Source organism: Barbatula barbatula (assembly GCF_947034865.1).
Source record: "Barbatula barbatula genome assembly, chromosome: 3".
NCBI classification, from domain to species: Eukaryota; Metazoa; Chordata; class Actinopteri; order Cypriniformes; family Nemacheilidae; genus Barbatula; species Barbatula barbatula.
Window position 1 is genome coordinate 2556485 of NC_136764.1, and position 8615 is coordinate 2565099.

Consider the following 8615-nt stretch of genomic DNA (forward strand, 5'->3'; position numbering starts at 1 on the left):
ATTACATGCTTATAACACAACGATTGTATTTAAATGCTACATTTGTTCAATTATTTATTGTGTGTAAATCGTGATTTGTAAAAGCCATAACATTGGTAAATATAAAACCATGGTTTTGACAATAGTGCTCAATACTCAAAATAAAAGAGATTTCTACACTTTTACCACAAAACAACATTGTTAGATTGACTAGTGCACGTGCTCCGTACTAAACAACAAGAGGCAGAACAAGTGTTATTGTTTGTTGTGGGAAAAAACGTAATTTTTTAATACAACAAACCACAACAGCAAGTGACTTTGCGTTCCCTTCTTTATGGCCCTCAAGACCCTTTTGAAGACAAATGAAGGCATTATATGAGATTAGTGTTGAGGGTTTAGGCATCATACAATGTGGGTAAAGAGTTAACACACTTAGCCATCTTGAACGACAGCTTCATCTAAATGCCCCACACGGAGACGAGGAACTAAGAGAATATGGGGGTTTCATATGACATGTTTGGGTCACACATCATTTATTCTGCTTATTAACATCATCGATGGAGAATCAGTCTTATCAAAGCCTACATTGCTAATCTGCCATCTCTCACACCTGGCGCCAATTTCAATAAATCAAGGGAAAATGTTTGATGGATGTGTCAGATATTAACAAAGCCAGTACATCAGTAGCGTTGCCATCCGTCTTTAAAATCTATACATTGTCCCATATTAAATAAAGTATCACAGTGTCCCAAGAAAAACATCAGAATAGCTCAAAATCAGCTGATAGAAAGTCCAAGGCAGGGATCCACAGACGATGTCCTTGAGGGCCACTTACAGAGTTTAGCTCCAAACAGGTCCAGAAGGCTTTTTGAAGGAGATCCTGGAACAGTGATGGTCTGGTGTAAAAATGATCCACATTCAGCCTAAAGCCTGTTCCTAGAACCCTGATGTCAATCCCCCTCATCACCGATTCATAGCGGACTGTCTTGCCTTTTCATTACTGGATATAATGTTGTGAGGAGGCTTTTCAATACCAGAACACTCTAAACACTTTCATACGCACAATCTTGTCATTTATGAATTTCATAAAGTACTGATCATATATGCATTCTAGTGTCCTAGACCTTTCTGACAATATATAGTTTGTTATGATAAGATAATAATTTAAACAAAATATTGAAGTAAATGTACGTGAACCGCCAGACATTGAGCAGCACATAAAGTTTATTATTCACACTCTTGTCATTTATGAATCAATTACTCTTCTTACATAAATGATTTGATAAAACAGTGATGAAATATTTATTTTAGAGTCTTAGACCTTTCTGACAATATAAGATTTGTCACAATAAGAAAATAATTCACATGCATAATATTGAGCCTCGTGTTAAAACACCGACAACCTTTAGTTTCATGTGTTCAGATTGTCATGTGTATGTGCGCCACCTTGTGGCCATTTTCAGTATTGAAGTTTGCGCAGTGTTGAGATTTAGATCGCGAACAAACTTTGCTTTGAGAAATATAAACCTGTAAGTAGGCCTATATTTACTATCTGTAAGCGTTCATATGATGTGTTAATATAATATTGATTCTTTAATAAATATAAAATCATTTTTGTTAAAATATGTTCATTATGTCCTCAGTTCTATATTTATGTAATGCTGTACTGTGTGTATGCCACAAGGGGGCACTAAAGTTTAAGCCACAGACGACGCGTTTGAGTTATTATGTTTGTTCAAGTTGTTTTACGGTATTCTTACTGATGGCTGTCTGACCGTGAGACTGATGTGTCAGCAACGAAAAATAAATATGCCAAGAGCGGCTAAAGATGATCTATCTGTCGTTTATTTTTTTCCCGAACACAACGCTAACTGCAACAACAGTGTTACAAAGTTCAACAATTTTAACACCTAAATAAAACGCGTCACAAAAGTTACCGTTTGGTCTGAAATTTTTTTATTGTAAACACACATGATATTTATGTTTTACACTATTATAAAAAACATAAAGCACTTTGTTATTTTTTTAAGTTTTAAAACATTTTATTTTAGTTGCATATTTTTTTAATATGGGGTGTGGTTTTTAAAAGGTTTTTAAAAGGTTTTTCTGCAACATTACCTAATTGTAACCAAAATACAACGTTGTTAAACCATTTAATGTCTCATCAACATCATTCTCAAATGACTGATATGTAATACTGTATGTACAGGTATATGTCACAATGGACAGTAATACACACAAATAAAATATAAACTAGACGAACAAACCTGTGTCTCCTTTCTGACCTTTTTGACCAGCAGCCCCATCTTTCCCATCTCTGCAGGGGAGCCATTGTGTGCCGGTATGCTGGGGACTCCAGGATAAACATTTACATTAATGCATTTGGCAAACGCTTTTAACCAAAGTGACTTACATTTGCATGATCCTATACATTTGTCTCTAAGTGCAATCCTCTGGATCGAGCCAAGACCTTGATGTTGTTACCACCAAACTCTTCCCACTGAGCTGCAGGAAAGCTGCACAACTCTTCTCTGTCGCAGCTCATACATGCGGCCACAACTGCAGCTGGAGCAGCACAGAGACAGCAGGACTTTAACATCACCATCTTCTGCTCACTGTGGAAATAACAAGGTTTCTGTTTAAGCAGTATTTAAAGTGTCCACACTTGAGGGAGGGATATACAATATATATATATATATATTTATTATGATTATTAATTTAGTTTGATTATTAAAGTGATAATTGGTTTCAATATATAAAATGTTTACCAGCTTATATCCAAACATAAACAGTTATCAAATGATTGTTGAAATATAGACTTTTTCACATCTTGTTGTCTTGATGTGACTTCAGAAAAATGTGTATAGTTTCTCTCTCAACTATAATAAATGTAAATAAATAATAAAACAATAACAACATTCTTTAGCTTGTTAAACTTTAAGTTTGTTGTTTAGTTTTTAAACCAAATAAAATGTTTGAATCAATCAGTTTAAAGTCACATAATCAGGATTATCAAGTCAGATACAAATGTTGTGGACAGGACGGGTCTTGAGTTCATGTTATCAGAATATAAACATTACAGCCGACCAATGAAATCACATTTACAGTATATGACATCACTTCAGGTATTTAGAGTTTTTAAAGTTGTTATTAGATTTGCATTTAAATGAAACAGAAACTAATTTATTCAAGAATAATAAAAGGTAACAACATTTAATCATTAATCAATAGAAAAGGTAGTTATTAGAAAATAAATGTCATTTAATAGATTTTTTACATTTTTGAGACAAATCTCCAAGTTGTCTTCTGGTCTGAGCCAGGTTTAATAAATCATAAGTTTATGAATTAAAGAGAAAAGTATAAATATGTGAACAAATACCTCAGGCATGATTTTACAAGTGTCTGTTTTAATCAACCGTAATCACTATATGAATATCAATATCTAACAATGAAGAAACATTTCTACCTTTTTGGAAATAATCCAACATTTAATAATTTATGCGTAAAGGACTGGACATGTAGGCAGGTTGAAAAACCATATGCAGAAGTTTATTAAACAACAGTCCAGAAAGGGACGGTCAAAATACCAGGGAAGGTCTACAATCCAAATGATCAGTTCAACCAAGCAAACAAGACATATATGATTCTAAAGGATAAACCAAAAGAACAGCCAAACTATTGTCATCACATAAGACATGCAATGAATAATGATATAATGCTTGGTACACAGGTGAACTGGCAATACCATGACAATGGAAAGCATGGCCACATACAGTATACATGAGACAAATATATAAAATGTTGAGTGAATAGTAAGGTTTTAGTATTTTGGAGAGAGCTCCCCCTGGTGGTTGGATGTGCATCTGTCCCACACATACACATGTCAATAGTGCAGAAGATTGTGACACGTTCTATCAGATTTTTATTTCACATATGACATGATGTAAATCATTACAACCAACATCATCCCATTCCCCATAATCCACCACGAGGGCACCACAGTCTTGTCCACCTTTATAGTCATCAGGCTGACCTGAACCCCACTTGGTAAAAGTCAAGAGCTGTCCATCAAGGTCCATAAACTGCCCTTCTCTTTTTCTGTCTGTGACTCCAATGAACACCTTCTTACCACTCAAACCACTGGCAACAGATAATCTTAACAAACCTTGGATTTCAGCATCATCTTTTGGCAAAACGATCGTTCCACCAGCTGCATTGCAGAACTTAATCCCCTGATCAAAACTGTCCATCATAAATGTAATATTTCTGCCCAACCCTTCTAAAAGTATTAAATCCTGAAGCCTTCTCCATCATGGTCATTTTGGCAGTTAGCTGCTGGATCTCAGATTTGAGGGACATTGTGTCACTTCCAGGATGACCTGAAAATACATTTTATCAAGATGCTTTATTGATTTATAGGCTGATATTCTGGACCACAATTTATGATGTTTGATACCTGGTAAACCAATTAAACCATCACGACCTCGTACTCCTTGGGGTCCAGGTGGTCCTGCTTTACCTGGCGGTCCTTGCACATCCATTCCTGTGACAGTAAAGCAAGCAAATGCCTGAATCTTTATCTCTCCCTCACGAAAAACACACTTAAACTCTCACACAAACCTGGCTCTCCCTTCTCTCCTTTAGGCCCAATGGTCCCGTCTTTTCCATCTCTACCGTCTCTTCCGGGCACACCATTGTGTCCAGGTGTTCCTGGTACTCCAGCAAGAGCAGGACAGTTCAGGTTCTGTGAACTCTGAGGTTCAGCTGCATGCAACAGACCACACTGAAGCAACAGAAGAACACCGAGGTACAGCGCCGCCATCTGCTAGTGTACAGTGGAAAAACTTCAGAAAACCTTTCAAGAACCTGAAAACAAACAATGCTTCTGGCTAGATTATTTTGCATTGATCTTCCTAAACACAACCACAAACTGGTATATTTCACTAATTTAACAATTTAGAGTAACACAACACAATAATTGTCAATTGAAGTCAAGTCAGCTTTATTTATATAGCGCTTTTTACAATGTTCATTATAACAAAGCAGCTGTACAAGTAAACATTGTAAACATAAATTCCTCTATGCAGTGTTAATGAAATAAAACTATAAAATTCTAGCAGCCAGGCAAACAGTGCAATGCTAGTATGCTTACGGTGGCGAGGAACCCAAAACTCCATTGGAGGAGAAAAAACCCTCAGAGGGAAACCAGGCCTAACCAGCGGATCCCAGTTCCCCTCTGGCAAAAGCTGCAGCCTCTGCACAAGCTCGACAGTGCTTGCACAACAAGGCAAAATAGATTATCATTATTAATCTAATAGCGGCTAAAATTTTGTAGTTGTCACGTCCTTTGTCCAGCTCTATCATCACAGATTTTGTCAGGTCTGGGTATGGACTGCGTCCTGCCCGCTCTTGTACCCTTGGAACAATGAGACTGGCTGAGAGTAGAGGACTGTTCTGCACTCTTTGAAGCAACAAATGCATCAGTTGTTATTGGAAGTGTTCCTGGTTGCGGTTGATCTGACTAGTGCAGCCTAAACCTTCATAATATTTATATTATAATAGTGTAGTGTATGCAAGATTAGTCCCTAAAGACTACAAGAGGGCCGCGGTCCTCCGGGAATGATGAGATTTAAATATACAGGAAAACTAAACCAGACACAGGTGAAACTAATGATTGACTATATGAACAAACAGAACAATAAACAGAACCTGAACGTGACACTTATAGATTATAAATGTTATTTTTTCTGGAACAGAGAAACAGTTTGATGCTGCAATGCTGGACATTAGTCTGATTTGAAAACATATCGTCTCATAGTAAGGTAGACAGTCACAAGATACAGATATTCGGTGAACCATTTAAAAGCTTGGCATACTCTTATCTGAAGATAAGCAGAGCAACTGCGTGCATGGCACCACAAGAATGAGACGAGAAACACTGAATGATACAAAGCAGATGGTAAAATTACGTATATAGTACCACAGCGTTATGTTCTCTGACCCGAATCACAGTTTGTAAATGTCAAGAGATTCACTTCTGTGTCCACAAACTGTTCTTCTGTATATCTGACTTTTTTCCAATAAATGGATTTATCGCAATGTACTGAAGTGAAAAACTGACCTCTTGTAATTGATGACAATGTTTAAAGAAGAAAACCAGCTGTGCTTTATTTTCTTTTTTGTTGCTTTATTTTAGTTGATATGTTTTAATAGGCCTATATCATTTACATTGTAAATAGAGAATGTGAAGCTATGATATGGAGCATTGCATGCTGGGACAGCACCATCAGTTTTACAGGATCGCTCTCTGCTAGGTCTTGTTGTTTTTGTTACCTGCATTGATATTGATTACAATTTGGATTGAAGGAGCCGCTTCATCCAAAAGTAAGACCAACACAAGGTGTAAAAGCAAGTTCTGTGTGCCAGTACACACACACACACACACACACACACACACACAGAGAGATTGTTGAAATGGAGATTGTTAAGAGGAGGTTGAAGAGAAAAGTGATTCAGTTTAGATTCATGCGCAATGAAACATGAAGATACTGAGGAACAAACAGGTTACCCACATTTCAACAGTACAGCATATACAGATCCATAAACATGAAATACTCTGTCTATGTTTGTATCGTTGTTCTGTATCTAAGAAACACTGGCGGGGAATGGTCAGAGAATTATTGTATTTTTCTTTTAAAGAACATGAAACATCGCTAAACGAATGACGTTTCTCATTTAATTTTAGATCTGTTGGAACTTTGAGATGAAAGTGATAAACTGGAGTGAAAGAAACACGTCAGTTTCAGAAAACTCAAAATGTATAAACGGGAGAAACATCTTCTGGATGCTCGCAGATGACAGACACCTCTTCAAAAACAGAAGTCAAGAAATGTTTCACTTTTCCTGTAATTGTGAAGATGTTGTATCTGGTCATCTGTTACCGTCACATGTACAGATCCGCTGGTGCTTGCCAAAGCAAAACCTACGTAAAGAGCATCTACCTAAAAATTGTAGATGAAAGGTAGAATTGCTTAACGTGAAGCTTTTTTAAGACATCTGAACATCTGAATTTTTTATATTTTATCAAAAGATACCTTGTGGGGGTGTGAACTGAACTGGGTGTCCCTTAAAATAAGAGAACATAATAAGCATAAACCATGAGATCGTGCAATATAAATAACTTAATAAATGTTTACTTTATGATAGCAAGAAATCGGTTACAAAATCTTGACTTACTGACAAGTCTGTTCATGCATTGAACTCATGCTCGACATAGAGATGGATGAACCTGTGGGAGTCTAAGACATAAATAAAATATCCAACACACGGAACGGTTCTGCACGATGGTGGAAAAGCGGTCAATGTTTGGGGGAGAGCAGGTCTACCAGTAAACATGGTTAAGATAATACAATACAATCTACCTGACAGCTCTAGAGCGCGGTGTGACTGTGGAAAGTAAAAACACAACACATAAAGTTTAGTCTTTTAGTTTAATAAGTGCAGTTTATTTCTCAAATTATGAAGAGTTAGTACCTGGTGATGTCACAGCCACTGGAATAGTCATCCTTGGAGTACCTCTATATATGGAAAGACGTGAATTCTGTGAATACTTGTCATAACATACTGTTACAATATTATGGCCACACATATGATCATAGACAATAATCTGTGTTTACCCATTAATCTGAAACCTCCCAGGAGATGTCTGTGTGGGGCAAAACACATTAACATTGAAAGAAAATGTTAAGAAAGTCACGTGCGAATACAACTAATGTAAACTGATATTTCTCACCCTCCTTTGAGAGAGAGGTTTCTTGAGCTCTTCATTCTCTCTTTTCAGCTCAGCCTTTAATAAAACACAAATAGATACAAATTAAAAGTTATGATGGAAATATTTCAGATATTCAACAACAAAAGAGCACCTGTAGAGCTGATCATTGACATCTTTAAGCCTTCGCTCCAGCTCTGCAGACTTGCTTCTATAGAAAGCTATGACACGTTCCTTCTGCCTTTTCTGAAAAACAGCGACCTGAAACACGTCTGAACTTTCAATAGGTAGAATTGTGTTTGCTTAGGGCTTCATGTCAGTGTGGCATTTTATCATTTCATGTAGTCAAGTAAAAAGAAATATAGATGTTATTCAATATCATGTTGATTATAAATGAATTGTAATAAAGTACATTTAATAAGTAAGGGATAATGTACAGGCAGCCGGTTGTTATCGCAGAAATAAGCCCTGACAGTATGATCAGGTATCAGGTAGGAACAGACGGCTGCTTGTACATTATCCCACTTATTACACGCCCCATGAGAAACATGATGAAATATTTGATAAGCTCATTTTACTGAATGCAGACCTTCCACGTTTTACTGTAAGAAACGACATTCAAATGTCACGAACAAGCGTTTGGTTTAATCATTTGTGAATATAATGTATGTTATTATATAACGGTCAGTTCTTCATTATGATTGGTTGAGCCGAGTTCCAAGCCGTAATAAAATACCCGAATTGTAACGGCAGACCCTAAATTTCACTTTATTTACTTCATTTTATGAAACATATGCTATGCAAATGGAATAAGCCCCATGAAGCAGTGCGTTACAGTGCATTTTATAACAACTAAGGGGGTTTTATA